Source organism: Quercus lobata, chromosome 1 (assembly GCF_001633185.2).
Source record: "Quercus lobata isolate SW786 chromosome 1, ValleyOak3.0 Primary Assembly, whole genome shotgun sequence".
Classification (NCBI taxonomy): domain Eukaryota; kingdom Viridiplantae; phylum Streptophyta; class Magnoliopsida; order Fagales; family Fagaceae; genus Quercus; species Quercus lobata.
The window spans coordinates 49,571,919-49,593,690 of NC_044904.1; positions in this window are offsets into that span (position 1 = coordinate 49,571,919).

Consider the following 21,772-nt stretch of genomic DNA (forward strand, 5'->3'; position numbering starts at 1 on the left):
CTAAAATATGCATAGAAGCATATAAAGCACTATCCATGGCAAATAACACAAGGGGTCAAGGATCACACTTAGGTAATTAAACCAATACAAGTGTACTTGCTCTGATACCAATTGAATGTTCAAATAGTGTATAAAACACCTTGAATGTTTAGACCCCCAATTTACAAATTACCAATTCAAGCTTAATATCAAACAATATATGTGCGAAAAATGAACATAATCTTATAACAGAATTGATAAACAATCTAAATCAAATAAAATCACATCCATAGCAGAAATTAAATAACAAAGATTAAGGGAAGAAAGATGCAAACACAAGGACAACACAACGATGTGTTATCAAAGAGGAAACCGAAACCCTCGGCGTAAAACCTCTCCGGCGCCCTCCAAGCGGTAAATAATCCATTAAAGAATGAAGTTAGGATACATGAATAGCAGAAGACCCTCCAATCCTAATCTACCCAGTGTACCTAAGTCCTCCAAGCTCCTACTCCAACGAGGTTACGCCGAACCTATTTCTACTTTAGCTTACCGGATTCCGATATAACCCATAGCATCAACCGATATGAATTGGTCCCTTCCTAACTGCTTTCCAAGCACCAAATAGCCTTCTAACAGATATAGGTATGGTGAGAAAATATTTTGGCTAATGTACCTCTCAAGGATGTAACAATAGAGATGGTGAGAGTTGAGGAATTTGAAGAGTCACTATGTAAAAATTGTGGATGAGCCAATCTTGTTTTTCTCTAGGGTTTCTTTCTCAAAATTCTCCTTGGAAGCTCTCAATATTTCGTGGGTATAAGGGTTATTTATATTGGAGTGAGAAAGGAATGCGAAGAGTCAGTTTTTCCATAACAAAGTGGACTGGCGACTTGGCCTCGCGACTTGACTGAGTCGCGAGTCCAAGCTGCAAGCTAACTGAATGGTCAGTTTGGACTTTTTGTCCTGTAGTGCTATAGCTGACATGACGATTCAACTTCTCTGCATGCTTCACTCGTGTGCATCTTCTGGCGGCTTGCAAGCCGCGAGCCACCCGCGAGTCTCTGCTTCACTACACAGTCTTGAGCATTTCTTCACACTTTCTCACACACTACCCTTACATGATTCTCACCTAAACAATTTGCACGAAATAAAGCCAACAAGATGGTTAATTAAATTCAACCTTACATCAAGAAACTTACACCATCTTCAAATTAATTATTGGAGTCTACAAGACATCCTTATGTACCAAATTAAATCACTTCCTCTTATTTTCTTTTATTTTTGATAAGTGAGTCACTTTCTCTCAATTTCAATTATTATAAGTGAGTCACTTTCTCTTAGTATTCTTAAAAAAAAAAAATATATATATATATATATTATTTAGAGTCTAACACCATATCACTACAAAAATCAGGTCATTTAATTATATATGCTTTATGTCATTCTTGAATTTAATTCGGAACAGTAGTAGTGGTTTAATTAACCTGAGATTGTAACGTTAAACAATTCTGATGAGTTATCAAAATTTCATTGTTTGTTGCTTCCCCATATTGTTTTGCTTTTCCGTTAAGTGATATATATTATATACAATATTATAAGCAGAGATTTGGAACAATAATGAAAAACTGATTTAATAATTAATAATAGTATGTGGGAAAAAGTCCCGCCCATAGGAGTGAAACATTTTGGTCAAAATGTTGAACAATGAATATCAATATGAGAATCTTTCTTTGACGTAAACGATGATAGACAGCTGAGTAGGTAAAGGGTCAAGTTTTGCATCTTATTTAATATAATATAAAATAAAATTGTAACGGATGATTTGACCAATTAATGTCATGCAAATCATGCACGTTGGCAGACAAAAAAAAATCATATATATAGTTAAATTATATGTCATCTAATTACTACCGTACATTCTTGATGCAAAGGTCACTCTACAAGTATAAGTACTTGTGGGATGTAAGGATAAGGGTCGGAGTTCAAATCTCTTTAAAAAAAAAAAAACTTTACATACATATACACTAAATATATATTCGTTCATCTTCGTCATATAGTGTGAAAACCATCATTTTCTTCAATCTATGTAAAACTTTACATTACTAATTTGTTTTACTTTATTATGCGGGCCACGTTTTCTAAATGCCTTCCTAAACACATTAATATAATATAAAATAAAATTGTAACGGATGATTTGACCAATTAATGTCATGCAAATCATGCATGTTGGCAGACAAAAAAAATTATATATACAGTTAAATTATATGCCATCTAATTATTACCGTACATTCTTGATGTGATGGTCACTCCACAAGTATAAGTACTTATAGGGTGTGGGAGTAAGGGTCGGACTTCAAATCACTAAAAAAAAGCTTTACATACATATACACTTAATATATATTCGTTCATCTTCGTCATGTAGGGTCCGTTTGGATACAGCTGAAAATTGAAAACTAAAACTGAAAACTGAAAAACACTGTAGCGAAATAATTTTTAAATGTGTGAATAGTATCGTGGGATCCATTTTTAATGAAAAAGTTGCTGAAAAGTGAAATTTGTGGGTCCATGAACAGTACACGATGTGCTGTGCTTGGTCCAAAAAAATTGAAAAGTCAAAGTTTGCGGCTACTGTTCATTGAACAGTGCATAAACAGTAACCGCAACACCCAAAACGCTCCAAAATGCGTGAAAAAAAAAAAAAAAAAAAAAAAAAAAGACAAAACGCAAACGCAGTTTTTTTCAGCCGAATCCAAACGCTCTCGTAGTATGAAAACCATCATTTTCTTCTATCTATGTAAAACTTTACATTACTAATTTGTTTTACTTTATCATGCGGGCCACGTTTTCTAAATGCCTTCCTAAAGGTCACATTAACTTTTTCAAAGGAATGTCTAATTTGAATTTCAGAGGAAAGTTAATATAAATATATATATATATATATATATTATATACGTTGTATCACACGTGAAAATTTTCTCAATTTTGATGTGACGTGGAAACATTTTCAAGGGTTTTTTTTTTTTTTTTTTTTAATGCTGGCAGGCTATATTGACGGAGAAGCATGAATTATTCTTTGGAAAAAGAGTTGGAAGAATTGGACCTGAAATGGTCCTTCTAGTTGATATTCATGTTCGACATCATTCCAACTTAATTACGTAAAATTTTAATTCCAGCTGATCATCTCTCATCTCATTTTACCATTAGTTACTTGATAATAATTTAACCCGGATGAGTTGTAAAAGAGGACTTTTATGTACACTCCAATAATAATTCAAACTCACTCACCCTGGTGGATACCTGCATCACCCGTTCTTAATGGACAGATTTTACCTGCATAGCAAATGCGACGGGAACAGGAGTTAACATTTATCCTTGTACTTGCCCAAGAAAAAAAAAATTGACCTATAATGGATTTTTTTAAACGCCAGTATAGAGCAAAAAAGCGCTGGTATAAACCCAATTGACCTATTCCAATGCTTTTGATACTAACGGTTTCAACCGCTGGCCTGTAAGCATGACAATAACCCCAAGTGAGCTACACTGGCGTTTTTAAAAATGCCAGTATAAGTTCCTGCAGTTTTGTGAACCTATATTGGCGGTTTGAAAAATGCCACTATAGGGTTTTTTTTATATTATATAAAATATAGGCTTTGTTTTTGTGCACCTCTATTGCCCTGTTTATATTTAAACAATTAAGAAATATTTTTTATAAGGCATATATATATAGCCTTCAAACTTTAAATTTATGATGCTTTTGAATATTGTATTATTGAATTTATATCTTTATGTTTTAAGATTTAAATTGGTTTTATTTTTTAATTGTTGTATTGTTATGATTTGAGTAGGTTTTGTAATGTTAGAACTTATTTTTTAAATATTTTATGAGTTTTAATTTAATGCATTCAAAATTAATTATTAATAAAGACTGCATTTTCTATACAGATGAGGTGTAATACTGTCACGCTCCAAACCTAAACATGTCCAAAGCATGAGAAAGAGAACCATCTGAACAAACCGTAGAGCATTTTTTTTCTTTCTATATGATAAAATAAATAAACATATTGATTTCTCCACAATATAAGTCAAAGCTCTATAACACATACACAAACAATACGAACTACAAATCATGTGCCTCCAAACGTTACATGAATATTCCAAACACCAAATGATTTAACATAAAACTCCAACGTTCTCAAAAATATGCAACCCCAACAAAATTCTTGGAATAACAAACCTTAAGAGAGCCCAACTTCTAATAGAATTAACTACTGCTTCCTTCAAAACAACTAGATCGAATCATCAACCATTAATAATGTAAGTCTCCCAACTCAGCATAAAACTCCAATCATCACCAATAAGACAAGCTCCATTCCCGAGGTGTAGCTAATTATTCTATAAGACTGTGAAAGAGTGGAATGAGCTAAAGCCTAGTAAGAAGCATAATTAATGGCGATGGAGGAAATGCAAGTTTCATGATAATGAACATTTTACAAAACATGTTATAATTTGGAAATTTCCATGAAAATCCAGCAAATTCATTTTCATTGGTAAAATGACAAGAATGATTAAAACTATGCAGCACAAAACTTTCTCAAAATATCTCAACATGAAACTACGTACTATATACTGTGAGCTATCAAAACATTATTCAAAAACCTAAAAATCCAACCCAAGGCCACGTGCAACGTCGTCACAAAGACCTCATCTGCCGTCACAAAGATGGAACTCATTGCCAACACATAACCAAAACTAATCTACTATCACAAAGACTGGTGATAAGATACCAATGTCACACAGACTATAGTACCTAGCTAGGTAATCACACGTCACAACACAAGAGTAAAACATAAAGAGCTCATAGATTACATGAAATCAAAACACCATTCATTTCCAAGTAGTTTCACAAAACCTTTTAATATCCAAAGATATTCATAGCCTTCAAACTCATTTCTTGTCAAGAAGATTTTGTATCAACTTTTCCAATTATCAAAGCATCTTTATATTTTGCAAATAATGCAATAAATCCATAAAATCCATTCTCAAGAATTTAAGCAGAGATGCTAGTCTTTTCCATGCTAATAAATCATGCATTTCCCCATATGCAATAAGAAATATGAAGCACTTTCAAGTTTCAATGCTTCATGTGTTTTCCATAAATGATTTACAACAATAGCACACATAGTACAATTTAGGAAAACCATGAATAATGTTCCAAAATGGTTTTAACCATAAAATAATTTAGTGCAATAATGATTCCTTTTTAAAAATCCCACTAAGAAGCCACTTACCACAATAGTCCAATCCAAATTTACCTCAATTGAGCACCGCATTCAACTAATCAAGTTAATAGGTCCGTCACCAAGTACCTTGGAACCTTAGATTCATGTTAGGAGAAGTCAAACCATGGAGAAGAGTTTGATGACCGAAAATCTAGTTAAAGCTAACCGAGAGACCAACAGGGAGGAGAGATTTAGTAGAGAGAGATAGAGGGATGTGAGTGTTTGTGTTTGTGTTTAAGTGTTAAAGAATAGGGGCAGGTGGTCAAGAAGGAGAGAGATATTTGTGGAGTTGTGTGATTGAGAATGAGTGGGTCAAGAAAATGAAAAAAAAAAATTAATAAATAAATAAATAAAAATTGGGATGAATGTATACTATTTATTTTGATCTTGAAGAAACACAGAGAAAATACAAAGAAACGGAGAAGCAGAGCGAGTGAATTTTCTGTTATTGAAAAACAAACTGTGATTGAACAAAAATGACTTAATTACAATTGAGGTGTGCTTGTACAATATATATATATTGAGAAGGAAGGATAGAAAAATCTGGAAACTATCTAACAGACCTGAGAATCACGCTAACAGATTTTAACCACCTCTCACACGTGCACACGTATAAACACTTAACTAAACCAATACATATAGCATGAAACGACATCGTTCTATTTAAGAGAAACAAAATCGTTTTTGTCTAAGTGAGACACATGAGAAGCTTTGTTCTTGGACAACACCGTTTTTGGTGTTACTGTTGGAATAGTATCTTCTTCATCAGCAAGTTCTTCAATTCTGTAGGTTGGGCTTTCATCCCCCTCAAACAAAAGGGGAATTTCCACATGAATTTGGAAGTATGCCAATGAAACCTTGGAGAAGGCAAACCTTTGGTAAAAATGTCTGCAAGTTGATCATGAAATGAAATAAACTTCACATGAAGATCATGTTTTAAAACCCTCTCTTTAACAAAATGATAGTCCACCTTGATATGCTTGGTACAAGCATGGAAAACAGGATTCGAAGCAATAGCCAAAGCACTAACATTGTCACACCACAGCAAGGGAGGATGAGGAAGAAAAATGCCCAAATCTCGAAGAAGCATACAAATCCAACAAAGCTCAACAGTTGAAGATGCTAAGGTTCTATACTCGACCTTAGTAGAAGACCTAAAGACAATAGCTTGTTTCTTTGCAAACCAAGTAATGGGGCAATTGTCAAAGAAATCAACAATCCCAGTGATAAACCTACAATTCAACTGGATCCCCAGCCTAATCTGCATCAATATAAGCAGATAAAGAATGAGGACCAAGTGTGAATGCAAGACCATAATGTAGAGTGCCTTGGATGTATCTCAAGATACGCTTAGCAGCTTGAAGATGGTTCTGAGTAGGAGAACTCATAAATTGATAGGCCTCCTGAACTGCAAAGGATAGATTTTGTCTAGTCAAAGTGAGATATTGAAGTGCTCTAACGAGGCTTCTGTAAGAAGTACGATCAGTAAGAGAGAGTTGTCATGAGGAAGAAGATGATGATTTGGAGAGCAAGGAGTCTTGCAAGGTTTGCAATCAGTCATAGCAAACTTGACTAACAAATCAAAAGCATACTTAGTCTAATGAACAAATAAACCAGTTGTAGTATAATCAATTTGAAGGCCAAGAAAGTATGAAGAAGGCCAAGATCCATGAGATCAAATTCAGAACTTAGTTGATGAATAAGAGTGGCAATGAAGGTAGGGTTATTCCCAATGAGGATTATATCATCAACATACAACAATAGAAAGACCAGATGGGAACCATGTTTGTAAATGAATAAATTTCCATCTGCACCGAAGCTAAAAAACCAATGTGAAACAATTGAGTAGTAAACCTTTCAAACCAGGCTCTAGGGGCCTATTTAAGACCATAGAGAGCCTTGTGAAGTAAACAGACATGTTTAGGGAACTTAGGATCAACATAGCCCTGAGGTTGGACCATATAAACCTACTCCTTCAAAAGTCCATGCAAGAAAGCATTACTCACATCAAGGTGCCTCAATTCCTAATGGTTGTTAACTGCCAAAGCCAATAATAACCTCACAGTGGCAGGCTTTATAACAAGGCTAAAAGTCTCCTCATAATCTAACCCAAACTGCTAAAGATAGCCCCTAGCAACCAATCTAGCCTTGAATCTAGCAATGGTTCCATCACTACTCCTTTTCAACTTGTACACCCACTTACAAGTAACAATATTCTTATTTGCAGGTAGAGGAACTAAAGACTAAGTCTTTTGCTTCTGAAGTGATTGAAGTTTAGAATCCATAGCAGCAACCCACTAAGGATGTTTAGTAGCAACAGCAAAAGATGGCGGTTCTGTCACAGTGTAGTCATAATGAACCTGCAAAGCTTTAGGCTTATATATACCATGTTTTGATCTTGTAACCATAGGATGATTGTTGTGAGTGACAAGAAAGGAAGAATCAAAAATAGAAGTAGGAGTAGAAGTAGATGGAGGAGTAGGAATAAGAGTAGAGCTAGAAATCCTAGGTGGAGAGGTAGTAACAGAAGAGGGTACATCAGTATATATGGTAAAAGACAAGTAGTAAGGTCTAAAGGAAATGAGGAAGGAGAACAATCAGATGAAGAGGAAGAAGGAACATCGGCAATATCAGATATGAGATGAGAGGATGAAGAAAACCAATGAAAAAAATCATATGTGAAAGAAATATGAGGATCAGTGTATGCAAAATTATGAGCAAAAGGAAAAAGAGACTCATTGAACGAAGCAAAACAAGAAATGTATATTTTGTTAGAGGAAGGATCAAGGCAGATATAACACTTTGATAAAGGAGGATATCCAAGAAAAGTGCACTCTTGTGACCTAGGTTGAAGCTTATTCTTATTATAAGGCCTAAGGTATGGATAGCAAGCACAACCAAAGGATTTAAGAGCTTGAAGAGGTGATGGTCTAGAATAAAGAGTCTCCCAGGAGATTTGAAATTCAACACAAAAGAAGGTAATATGTTGATAAGATACATAGCAGTAGAGAATGCATAAGACCAGTAGTTATTGGGCAGATGAGATTTATAGAGAGGGAAAGACCAATCTCAACTATATGCCAATGCTTTCTCTCAGAAACACCATTTTGTTGAGGTGTTTGGGGGCAAGAAGTCTGATGAAGAATGCCATTTGAAGAACAAAAAGCTTGAAAAGCAGTGTTAGTGTATTCAGTGCCATTATCTGTCCTAAGGACCTTGATTTTGGTAGAGTATTGGCTCTCAATGAGAGCTTCAAAGTGCTTGTGGGCGCAACGCGTAGTTGGCCTTTGAGGGAGTACGCATCAGCCGAGTTAACCGAGACATAGAAACAAGGAGTCGCCACCTAGTTTTATGGTCTAAGAATCATGAATATAGCACTTTTACGTGGAAGAACTAATCTTACTACCAAAGAATGGGTTCAGAGTTTAGGTACGATTTTGGAAAGGTGTTAGGCACCCAAAACCGCCCAACCCGTGGGTCGGCTTCCACTCATTGTGTCTTATGTCTTAATCTTATTAAAGGCACATCCAATATTGCATTCTAACTCACACACACACTAGCATACATCTAAGCATACAACATGGCATTTCATCCCAATCCTAACATACATCTATCATAGCATACATCTATCATGGCTACATCACAAACCCTAGCATGCATCTATCATGGAAATCATCTCAAACCTAACATACATCTGCCACGCATATCACATCATCTCATCCAAGGCACCAAACAAATAATGGCAGAAACATGGTAATAAGTTATTAATCATCAAATATATCCCAAATATCTAGGCATGAAATCAAAGCGTCAAACAAACATATTCATCATCAAAATGCATGTTTATGTGAATGCATGACTTATCTTACTTACCTTACTACATCTCAACACCTATGCATTAATGGATGGACATGTGAATGCATGTTCACGGCATATAAGCAAGACATAGAAAGGAAACCCTAATTTAGCATGTTAAAGGCAAACAAGCAATTAAATAGAGAAACAGAGACATAAAATGCATAAAAATGGACAAAACATGGGCATATAATATGAAAGAAACAAAGAAATAGAAATAGAAATAGAAAACCGAAATTAGGGTTTTTGGGCACAACTATGTGTGCGCATACATAGGCCTACGTACACAGGTCAATTGTATACGTACGCATACTTCGAGCCTGCGTATGCATGCAGAATGCATGCGCACGCAAATACACCCTAAACCCTAACCTAGAGGCACAAAAACGCAAAAAACGAACAGAACTAAAATCTAACAACCTAACATGCACGAAATCATAAAGCAAAGAAAACCTAAGCTAAACAAACATGTTAACACATAAACAAAGCAAGAAAACATATTAAAACATAATCAAAATTTAAAAATTTAAAAAAAAAAAAAGTTTTGAACTCAATACCTCAAACAAGAAGCTTTTCAAGCTTGATTTTGATCGTTCCCCTCAACCAATTTATTCACAATCAAATATCAAAGTGATTAGTAATCTTAAACTCGAAAAATCAAGACCAAAAAAGGTCCCAATCAAATAAAATTGACTTGAGGATATTTTGTGAAAAGCTCCCTCTTTGATTCACTATTTTTCTAATAAATCCTAGGTTTTCCCTTAGGATTTTCTATGTGTTTTTGAAATATACCATGTAAAGCTTTATGTGGTTGAAAAATTGGGGGTTTGGAACGGTTTCCAGATGATGTGAGCTTCATTCCAAACCTCAGTCTTTAATGCAGAAAACTTATCTTTCATAGGTTTCTGAAACCCTAGCTACGTGTGCAAGTCCATGCTTGCGTACGCATGCATCAAACTTGTGTACGTAGATCCTTGCCTATGTAAGCAGGTTGAGAGTTTCCTTGGCCTTTTATTTTTCAAAAATAGATTTATTTGCTCATAAAAAGTTATATTTTCCATTTTAACACCTCTCAAGTCAATTTGTAATCTGATTGAACCCTAAATTAACCTTGGTCCTTAAAATTTTAGCATCATTAGAGAATGGGAACCCGAGTCGTAAAGGATACGAAATGTGGTGTCTACAGTGCTTAGAGCAACCACATTAATTCGTTCAAATTTTCTGTCTATTTTACAAGAAAAAACTTACTTTTTCTATTTTACACATCCACTTTTACAAAACACCCACATCAATTTATCTATTCTACACATTTATTTAATAAAATATTCATTCTTTTACATTTTTTATTATTTTCTCACTCATGGCCTCTCTCTCTCTCTCACTGCCTCTCTCTCTCTCTCTCTTTCAGACCCAACCACCGTCATCATCACCCAGCCACCATCAAGTCGAAATCTAGATCTCTCAGACCCAAGCTTTGTGATTTTTTCGTTTCTCATTCTCATGGTTGATCGGAGCCGAAACCCAGATCAAGCCAAAACCCAAATCAAGCCGAAACCCAGACCCATTCAAGCAGAAACCCAAGGTTGATTAGAGCAAAGGTTGATCAGACCCATTCAAGCCGAAGTCAATGCCGACGAAGAGGACCTACAGAGAGTGAATGAGAAAAGAAGAGGTTGATCAGACCCATTGAGGCAGGTTGAAAAGAAGAGGCCGACGAAGAGGTTGATTAGACCCATTAAAGCAGAGAGTGAATGAGGAGTGAGAGAGAAGGAAAAAAGAAGCAGAGACAAGAGAGAGAAAAAAAATGAGAAAAACAGAGACCAACAGAGACAAGAGAGAGAAAAAATTAATAAAATAATTATAAACGAGCTACAGTAACCGTGTAATTATACACGGTTATCTCATGGAAATGTTTACACATTTTTACACCAACTGATATGGGTATTTTTTTGCTCAAAATGTGTAAAATTTGTACTTTTTTCTATTTTAGAAGACTATACATAGACTGATGTGGATGCTCTTAAACATAGATAAAATCTCATGCTTATGTTTCAATGAAAACAACCATGTAAATCTTGTGCAATCATCAACAAAGATAACATAGTAATTGAAACCAAGAACAGCAATGAGAGGGGCAGGACCCCAAACATTACTATGAAAAATATCCAAGACAAAATTTGACACAATGGAAGTTTTATTCAAAGGTTATCTATGCATTTTAGCACTTATACAATATGCACAAGAGGAACAAACTTCATCAATTTAAGACAAAGACACATTCTTTATTACATCTTTCAAAGCAAAATATGAAAGTTTATAACTTGGATGTCCAAGTCTATGATGCCAAAGTAAAATTTGATCAAGTTAGATAGAAGTGAAAGCAGACACACTGGACTTAGAGTTGAAAGCAGCAAAGGAGGAAAGTGTGGAAGAAGTTGGATGGGATACACCTTATCTTTACTCAACCCTTTGTAGATGATCCTCCCCGAAGACAAATCCTAAATTGAGAACTTCTCAAGATCAAAATAACAAAATGCATTGTTTTGAAGACACAATTTATGAACAAACAAAAGATTGGATGCAAGATCAGGAACTCAAGTATATTATTAAGCCTAAAATTATGAGTTAAAGTTTGAAGCTCACCATGACCTACATGAGTGATAGGAAGCTCTTGTCCACTGCCTATAGCAACTGTCTCATTGCCCTAAACCGGTTGCTGATGCAGTGGCAACTGAGATAGATTAGGCGTGACATGGCCTGAGCATCCAGTATCAGTGAGCCAGCCATTGCAATTCTACACTTGGTAAAGAGTTAGCTACCATTGAAGCTAACTTAGCAAGAGCACACTTTCCCTGATATTAGAAATCCATCTTATGATAGCAATCTATTGCTAGATGACCATTTTTACCACAGATTTGGCAAGTTGTCCTATTGGATTGAGATTGACCTTGTCCTCCTTGTGACTTGGATTGATTATATTGTGAACCTAAGTTAGGATTATAACCTGAATTACCATATCCACCATTGGTATTATAACCACCATTGGAATTGTATCCACAACCTCTCCTTCCTCTCTGATTATTATTTCTACCTCCTCTCGAGAAAAGCCTTGACCTTGAGACAGAAAATTCATAGCCTTGGCCTTGACCTCTCCTTCCTCTTCTTGATCACTCTCTCTTCAACATTGAGTAAAGTATTCAACTCTTCAATAGACAAAACATCACTACAAGTCCAAATTGCAGAACTAAAAGAATCATACTCAGATGGTAATCCATCAAGAGCTATATGAAGGAGCTCTTCATCATCCAGAAACATTGACACAACAGCAAGTTTATCACGAACTTGCTTGATCTTTTGGAAATAACCATCAATTGAATCAGTACCTTCTTGATTGCACTCAATTCATTTCAAAGACTCGTAACATGAGATCTTGAAATTGAAGCAAATCTCTTTTCTAACACTTTCCACACTCCCTCGGCAAACTTTTGTCCAACGGTGAGAGCAAGAATTGCATAAGATAGAGTTGAATTAATGAAAGTGAACATAGCTTGCTCACAATTTTTCCAAGAAATGAAACTATGATTAACCTCAGTAGTGAAATTACCAAACGAATCTTTTAGATAACGATCTGGAGCTATGATAAAATCATCATTCACATCAATCATTGAGTAAGTTTCAAGAATTACCTCAATCTGATGCTTCCAAACGATGTAATTGCCATAATCAAGCTTGATAGCCATCATAGAAGACATATTGGATAGTAGAAGTAGTGAGGCATTTGCAGGTAAAGCTATAATAGCTATGGCAGGAATTGTATTCAAAGTTAAAGATGAAGAAGTCGAACTTGTGGAAGCCATTGTTGTGGATCTAAGCTTTAATACCATGAAGAAACACAGAGAAAATGCAAAGAAACGGAGAAGCAGAGAGAGAATTTTCTGTTATTGAAAAAAAAAATGTTATTGAACAAAAATGACTTAATTACAATTGAGGTGTGCTTGTACAATATATATACTGAGAAGGAAGGATAGAAAAATCTGGAAACTATCTAACAGACCCGAGAATCACATTAACAGATTTTAACCACCTCTAACATGTGCACACGTATAAACACTTAACTAAACCAATACACATAGCATGAAACGACACCGTTCTATTTAACAGAAATGGCATCGTTTCTGTCTAAGCGAGACACGTGAGAAGCTTTGTTCTTGGACGACACCGTTTTTGGTGTTACCGTTGGAACAATATCTTCTTCCTCAGCAAGTTCTTCAATTCTGCAGCTTGGGCTTTCAGATCGATTTCTTAAGGTACCAAGAAAAGAAGAGCACAACCTTTCCAGATGCATCATGTTACCAAGGACATATTCAACAATCAAGACTGAGAGGGCAAAAGCTTTGATTCTTGGTACCAAAAATCTTAGAAGGAATTGGGTTTTTGAAACCAAAAATTTGAACAAAATTTTGGGGGTTTAGAAACCAACATAAAAAGAAAAATTAATCATCAAGATACCAAAATGTAGAAAAAAATCCCATACCAAATCACGTAATTAATGCCCAAAAAAACAACCAAACCCATGAAGAAAAAATTGGGAAATGAACGGGAAAATAAAAATAATAATAAACCTAACACCATACTCACAATAGTTCTGGCTTCTTCTCCATACTCTGATGGCGTTTCTAGTGGCTTGGAGGTTCAATTGCTCCATTGTTGATAAGAATTGGTGCTGAGATAGTTTTCACTTAATCGGTTGCAAGGGTAATAGAGTATTAAAGAGACTTGATTATGTGTGTCAAGTTTTATTTTTTAAGTTTCAATAATCTAACATAGCGCACAAGTATTGGAGGGTGTGTAAAACAAGATTTTTACAAGTTGCAGGAAAAAAAACCTGCCCCAAAGTGAAAGTGGGGCGGGGAATAAGAAACCCAGTCCACAACCTCGCCCTATTGTCATCTCTAAAATTAGGCTTTGTTAGGGATTAAGATTTAGTATGGCAATCCGTAATCCTATATAAGCAAAAAGTCTCATTTTATTCCACATCTAGAATGAATTTATTTTCAATTTGCTAATATGGGACTCACTATGATGTTGGGATTATGAGGTAAACATTGAAAGCGTCCAAGAATTTTTATGACACTTAGATCTGGCACGAATGAAATGAGTTTAGGTGAAATTAACCCATTAAGACTCCGATAGATTTATTGGTCAGCAACCAGTGTAAGAAATTCTCACCATTTGCCATTGGCTATTTTCCCTCTTCCTACGACACCCTAAAGAATGTATGTGCTAATTAAATATATAAGCACTCATATATATAGTTATTGTAACTAGTCCAAGCCGATAATTTTGTCTTTGAAGGGCCTGATCTTCCCAATTTTAGGCCTAAAACGAAAGGTGAAGCCGTGAGCTGAAAATGTAAACACAAATTTGGATTGGGCATGGCTTTCTGCAAAACCTAGCATGTTTAGTGGGTGCCTACTCTGGAACCCAACACTCTTCGTTGCATCAAGTCAATCTATTTTAAGACTAAATTTTTTTTCCTCAGTAAAAAAAAAGTGACTAAACTATGAAAGATCTTATCCAGAAGTAACCTTAATGATACCTATAGGAATCCATGTTTAAGTGACCTAACAATAACAAAACGTCTGGTTCGCTTATGCTACGTTACATTGTAATGTTTGAATACATATTCTAATCTTTGACCAATATAATCATATTTCAACGATATAAGATTAAAGTGATTGGTTCATTAAAATACCCCAAAATCACTAAAATGACCAAAATGCCCTCAAATTCTCTAGAATGAGCAAAAAAACTCTTAAATCTCAAAAATGACCAAAACACCCTCGAAATCATTAGAATGACCAACATAGCCTAAAATCACTAAAATGACCAAAATACCCTCGAAACCTTAAAACAACCAAAAATACCTCAAAACCTCTAAAATGACCAAAATGGCCCCAAAAAACTCTAAAATGAACAAAATACCCCAAAACCTTTAGAATGATTAAAAATATCCCCGAAATCGCTAAAATGACCAAAATGCCCCCAAATCCCCACTAGAATGAGCAAAAATACCCTGAAACCTATAAAATGACCAAAATACCTTCAAAATATCTAAAATAACAAAGTTTAACTACAAAATTGACATTACTCAGTCTTTTTTTTATTAGAGATAAATTTTGACAAATCTACCATTGTATTACATCTTCTTATTATATCTTCAATACTTGCAAAATTTTTAGAAAATTAAATATCAATAACTATGTCATCAATAAATTGTTAAAATTACAAGTTTTTGTAGTTTAAAATTATGCATAAAATATAAACTTAGAAATCATATAATAAATAATATTCGATTCATACAAAATTTAACATTTGTATTAAGAACACACAATTCAACTATTAAATTTTTAAAATATGTAGTAATGTTTATTTTACAGATGTAGGGTCGCGGTTCAGGGCCCAGGCCCAACAGGTATGGGATTCTGGCCCAAGGAGCCCGAAACAATGAATTTATAGAGAGTGGGCTACAGAACTAGGCCTTAACGAAATGTATTCTAGCTAAAAATTGGGCCATGCAACAATTAAAAGTAAGGAAATCCCCTTCATGTCCATTAGGTGTTCAGTCCGAGGAGACGTGGAGGATGTATATCGGTCCCTACTCAAAGGTTATGGTTCTAATACTGTTTTTCTGCTCTAAGTTTCCCCCTGTCCTTCATGGGGACTCTCTTCTCTTATATAGCCCTCTTGAAGTCATCATGACTCTACACTTGTTGATCATCTGAACATTCACTTGAGTGTCTGTCCCATCGGACATCCCCCCCCCCCCATCTTTCTATGAGTTGAGGTAGTCGAGGCAACACTATTCACAAGTCCTCTCCACATTAATACGGCCAGAAAAGTAGCTGTCATGCATTAAAAATGGCAGCTGCAGCCTCACCCTTGGCATCTTACGCTTTCTTCCTTCTTATGGGCTTGTGGGACTCATCCTTGTTACTAAGGTTCGTTGAGGTGGATCCTTCTAGCAGGCAAAGTGCACGTTTGAGCCATATTTGGTACATCCAAGAAAACATTTCTCATTGGACAGCCTTTTAAACATCTTCAGGCGCACAAGAATTGGGCCGGGAGCCCTTTTTGGCACCCACGCCTTCTCCTCGGCCGTGGTCGAATTCTCCATACGGGACCCAAGGCCCATTGTATGATCTTGGACCTTTGCCCCTACAACTGAGAAATGAAGTTCACATGATAAATCTACAATCAAAAAGAGTCTATTAATCGGTACACATGCCTTCCAAACTTTCCTTTTTCATGGATCGACTAGACAAGACAAGCAATAGCACTAACAGTAATGGCTAAAATTTTGCCTATAAACATAAAACGAAGGGCCGAAAACCACATTTGAAATGTAAAGTTATACCCAGTTTTTCAATTTTGTTGCTAGATTTCAAAAGTAACAACTAACATAGAACAGGGATGTACCATCTAATTAAGCACACTTAATTTTTTTTTTTTTTTTTAATTAAGTCAAATTGAAATTATTATGAAAAAAATATGTTTGTTCTTATAAATTACTAGCATGTAACCCATGCAAATGCATGGATACATTTAAAATTAAACACAATTTTTATTATAAAAATATAAATAATTAGTCAGATTATATAAAAAAAAAAAAAAATAGCATGTAACACATGCATACATATTGATACATTTAAAATTAAACACAATTTTTATCATAAAAATATAAATTGATGAACACAAGAAAATCAATAGGCTGAACGTCTCAAGCGTTGATGATCTCAGTGTGACTTGGAATGTCCTGAAAAGATAAACACAAAATCAGAGGAGACTGGGGAAGACCGGCCAAGAATCCTTCAATGGTAAAGTTAGTATCTTCGGAATTCCAATTTGTATAGAAGTGTCTCAATACCTTACCCTCCTGTAGAAGAGCCATTTTATAGTGTTTGTCTGAGGCAATTATTCCCCTACCATTGTGGAGTTCGGAAGATTCGGAGGTAATTTCCATAACCGCCATGGAAGTTACATTATTTGGAATCTGTTTTCTACAAATCGTTTATTAGAGGAACAATTTGTAGTCTGACAAGAAAACAGAGGTCGCGTCAAGGAACATGTTCAAGACGCAAGGTGCTTGTCCTTACGACTTCACAGACGGACGAGCTTACCCTTGGACGAACGTGTCTTTCCATTAAACTTTTCCTTAGGACGAGACATATGGATGAGTTTAGAAGTTGGTCTTTTTTATAACACCATCAGTAATAATTAATCAAATTATTTTTCAAAAAATGTAAACGTAATTAGTCACTTATTAATATTCTTATCTAAATTTAATACTACTTATGATCATTTTTTTTCTAATTTTTAATAAGATAGAACGTGTGGTGATTTTTATTGAGTATATATGATTAGTTTTTTTTTTTTTTTTAATTTTATAGTTCATTAATATTAGATTCTTAGTATTTTGCACTCATTAACTCACTTGGCAAAAAAAAAAAAAAAAAAACTTAAGTGGACATATGGCACAAATTTAAGTGGATAATGGTGTAATCCCCACATAAATTTAGATGCATGGCACAAATTGAATTCTAATTGAACTTTCTCTGAGTTTTGCATATATATATATATATATATATATAAAGAGAGAAATGGGTCCAAGTTACACCTAATGTCACTTCACAATAGTTACACTTTTTTTTTACCGTAGATTACCATTAGATCTAATGGTCAATAACATTCTATGTCTTATAATTAATATTCTAAATATTGCATTAATGAGTTACCAAAAAAATCCATTTTATTTTGTTCTTTAAAATTAAATGTCTTCTCTCTCCAATTCCAAAGCACACACATTCTCTCTCTAATCTCATCTCCTTCTCCATGGCTTCACCCTATCCACCACAAGACACATGATATCTCATATATTTATCTTTAATAATAAAGAAAAGAAATTAAGCAAGAGCCAAATCACTCCATTTGTATTGTGTTTAAAGGACAACCCAGTTTTTCTCCCTCTCCACCCCCCCCCCCACCCCTTCCTTTTTTTTTAATTTTGCTTGGGCCCCTATGATTGTAGTCTGTAGATCTAGCAAAAATATGAAATCTTAACCTTCCACCACTTATGACATTAAAACCCCAATTTTTGAATTAGAACCACTAACAAACGTTATGAGATTTTAATGTAAGTTTCCATAGTTCCACCACAACATTGGATATCAACCATTCTTATCAAATTAAGTGTTTATTTTAAAGGATTTGGAGGTAAGAATATTTAAGAGAGAAGTTGCCAATTTGATGGCTTACAAACTTAGAAATTGCAATAGCCATATCATTAGAACTTTTTTTTTCTTTTTACTGGAATTTCTTTGTCATCCCAATGACTGAAGTGAAAAACACCGAAACATACTGTGCAAACTTCAAATACTGCCTCAACATTTGATTTCTTACAATTGAATAAACTGCTTAATTTTTAAGAAAGCCTATAACAGCTATTCGTAAATGAAGATATGAGATATCATGTATCTGTTGTGGAAAGGATTAAGGCGTGAAGCCATGGGAGAAGGAGATGAGTTTAGAGAGAGAAGATGTGTACTTGGTGATTAGAGAGAGAAGGCATTTAATTTTAAAGAATAAGGAATAAATAGAAGGAAGTTTTTTTTTTTTTTTTTTTTTGGAGAGATAAAAGGAAGATTTTTGGTATCTCATCAGTGCAATATTTAGAATATTAATGATAAGGCATGTATAATTTTTTAACCATTAGATCTAAAGGTAATTTACAGTAAAAAAAATGTGTAACTCTTGTAAAGTTACACCAAGTGTAACTTGAACTCATCTCATATATATATATATATATATATATTAGCAAGCAACCTACAAGGTGGTGGGTTAAAAAGTGTCATGCTTTCAAGTATCAACCCAAGTGATAATAGTGAACCTGCATGGTCGGAACATAAATCTTGTTGGAGCATGACACTTTTGGTTAGGGGTGGCAATTTCAACCCAAACTCATTTGCCCACTTATACCCACCTACTTAAATAAGACCCAAACTCACCCAATTATTAATTGGGTTAAATTGGTTTTAATTGGGTACCCAATTAGACCCAAGTATCAATTTTACAAATCACCCAACTCTAAAATACCCCAAAACCATTAAAATAATTAAAATACACTTCAAATGACCAAAAATATCCCAAAACCTCTAAAATGACCAAAATACCCCCAAAATCTCTAAAATTACCAAATATGCTCAGAAACCACTCAAATGACCAAATATCCCCAAAATCTCTAAAATGAGCAAAACACCTATGAAAACTCTAAAATTACCAAAATACCTTTGATATCTCTAAAATCACCAAATATGCTTTAAAAACAACTAAAATGACCAAATACCCCCAATATCTCTAAAATCACCAAATATGCTTTAAAAAAAAACCACTAAAAATTATCAAAATACCCCCTAAATCTAAAATATGACCGAAATACCTCTAAAACCTAAAATATAACTAAAATACTCTTGGAACCTAAAAATTACCAAAATAGCCCATAAACCTAAAAAATGACCAAAATACCCCTGAAACATAAAAAAATGACCGAAATACCCTCAAACCTATAAAATGTCCAAAATACCCCCTAAACCTTTAAAATGACTAAAATACACCCAAAACCTCTAAAAGGACCAAAAATAACCCGAAACCCGTAAAATTACCAAAAAATACCCTAAAACCTCTAAAACGACCAAAATAGCTCTAAACCTCTAAAACGGCCAAAATACCCCTCAGAATATCTAAAATGACCAAAATACCATTGAAACCTTTAAAACTACCAAAATACCCCTACACCACTAAGATGACCAAAATACACTTGAAAACTCTAAAATTACCAAAATAGAGGTTTGGGGTATTTTGGATGTTTTGAGGGTATTTTTTTTCAAATTAAAAGTTCTAAGAGTATTTTGGTCATTTTGTATGTTTTTCAGTAATTTTTTAGGTTTTAGGGGTATTTTGTTAATTTTTAGACTTTGGGGCTATTTCAGTAATTTCTAGGTTTCAAAGGTATTTCGGTTATTTTTTAGGTTTCGGGGGTATTTCGGTCATTTTTTAAGTTTCAGGGTATTTTGGTCATTTTTTAAGTTTCAAGTATATTTCGATCATTTTTTAGGTTTAGAGTGTATTTTTATCATCTTATAGGTTTTAGGGGGTATTTTGGTAATTTTTAGGTTTCAAGGATATTTTAGTCATTTTATAGGTTTCGGGAATAGTTCGGACATTTTTTAGTTTTAAGGGGTATTTTGGTCATTTTATACGTTTAGGGAAAATTTTGGTAATTTTTAGGTTTCAAGGGTATTTTGGTAGTTTTTAAGTCTCAGAGGTATTTCGGTCATTTTTAGGTTTATGAGGTATTTCAGTACTTTTTAGTGGTTTTTTTTGGGCATATTTGGTGTTTTTTTAGATTTCGGGAGTAATTCTTTAGGTTTATGGGGTAATTTGGTAATTTTAGAAGATTTTAGGAATACTTTAATTATTTTCATGTTTTAGGATTAGGAGTATTTTGATAACTTTGATTATTGGGTAATTGAGTGGGTTGGGATTTACCCATAATAATTGAGTTGGGTTGAGTTTGGGTTAGAAGTAATTAGTTAAATAGGTAATGATAGGTAAATAGGTTTTATGTACCCAACCCAATCATGTCTGCTCCAAACTCACCCATTTAACACCCCTACTTTTAATCCATCTAAATTGAGGGCATGTAAGTTAGGGATACTTTAGTGTCCGTTTGAATATCCCATAAGTTTCAATATTTATTTGCATAGTTTTCATCAAAATATATAATTTTTTTGTTACTTTTATGCTGAATATATGACAAAAACCTTTAAAAAATAGTTTATTTTCAAAAGTACTAGTTTTTTTTTTTTTTAATTGATACAAAGAAAAAAAAAAATTGTTTAGCTTTTCCTAACAGGCACTCGTGTTAAGTCAAATGACACATCAGCATTCTTTGTGCCACCATGCAAGTTCACATATGCCACATAGCATTATAGTGGCAATTTTAAATCATATAGACTTTTTTTTTTTTTTTGACTCCTAAGAGCACTAGTGGGGGGTGTAAACACCCCCCAATTGCTATTTTAGCAACCACTACACCAAAAATAAGCTACATCCGGATGAGGGAATGGATTTTTTTATACCAACTGTAGCACGGGATATAAAAATAAAAATTATTATTTTATTGAAAATATCTCTCTTTTCTCTGCCCCCTCACCCGTGTCTCCCATCTTTCTCATTGCTCTTCTCTCTCCTCTCTCCTCTCTCCCATCTCAGCTGCGTCTCTCTCTGTCTCTCACAAACCTCACCTCCTCTCTCTCTCTCTCTCTCTCTCTCTCTCTCTCTCCGTAGGTTTCATGGGTTAATTTTGCTTTCGGTTGTGGTTTTAACATGGGTTTGGTTGTTGATTTGGATGTGGTAATGGCAGGTCAATTTCTGGTGGTAGTTGTTAGGGTTTATGCCCTAAAATTCAATTTATTGGCATGTCATAAATAATTAAATTGTTTAATTATATGATAATATTTATTAATGAACTAATGGAACATTATCTTAGTCCTTGAGATGCATTGTATGTGATTTATGTGAATAAGTTACAGAAGATA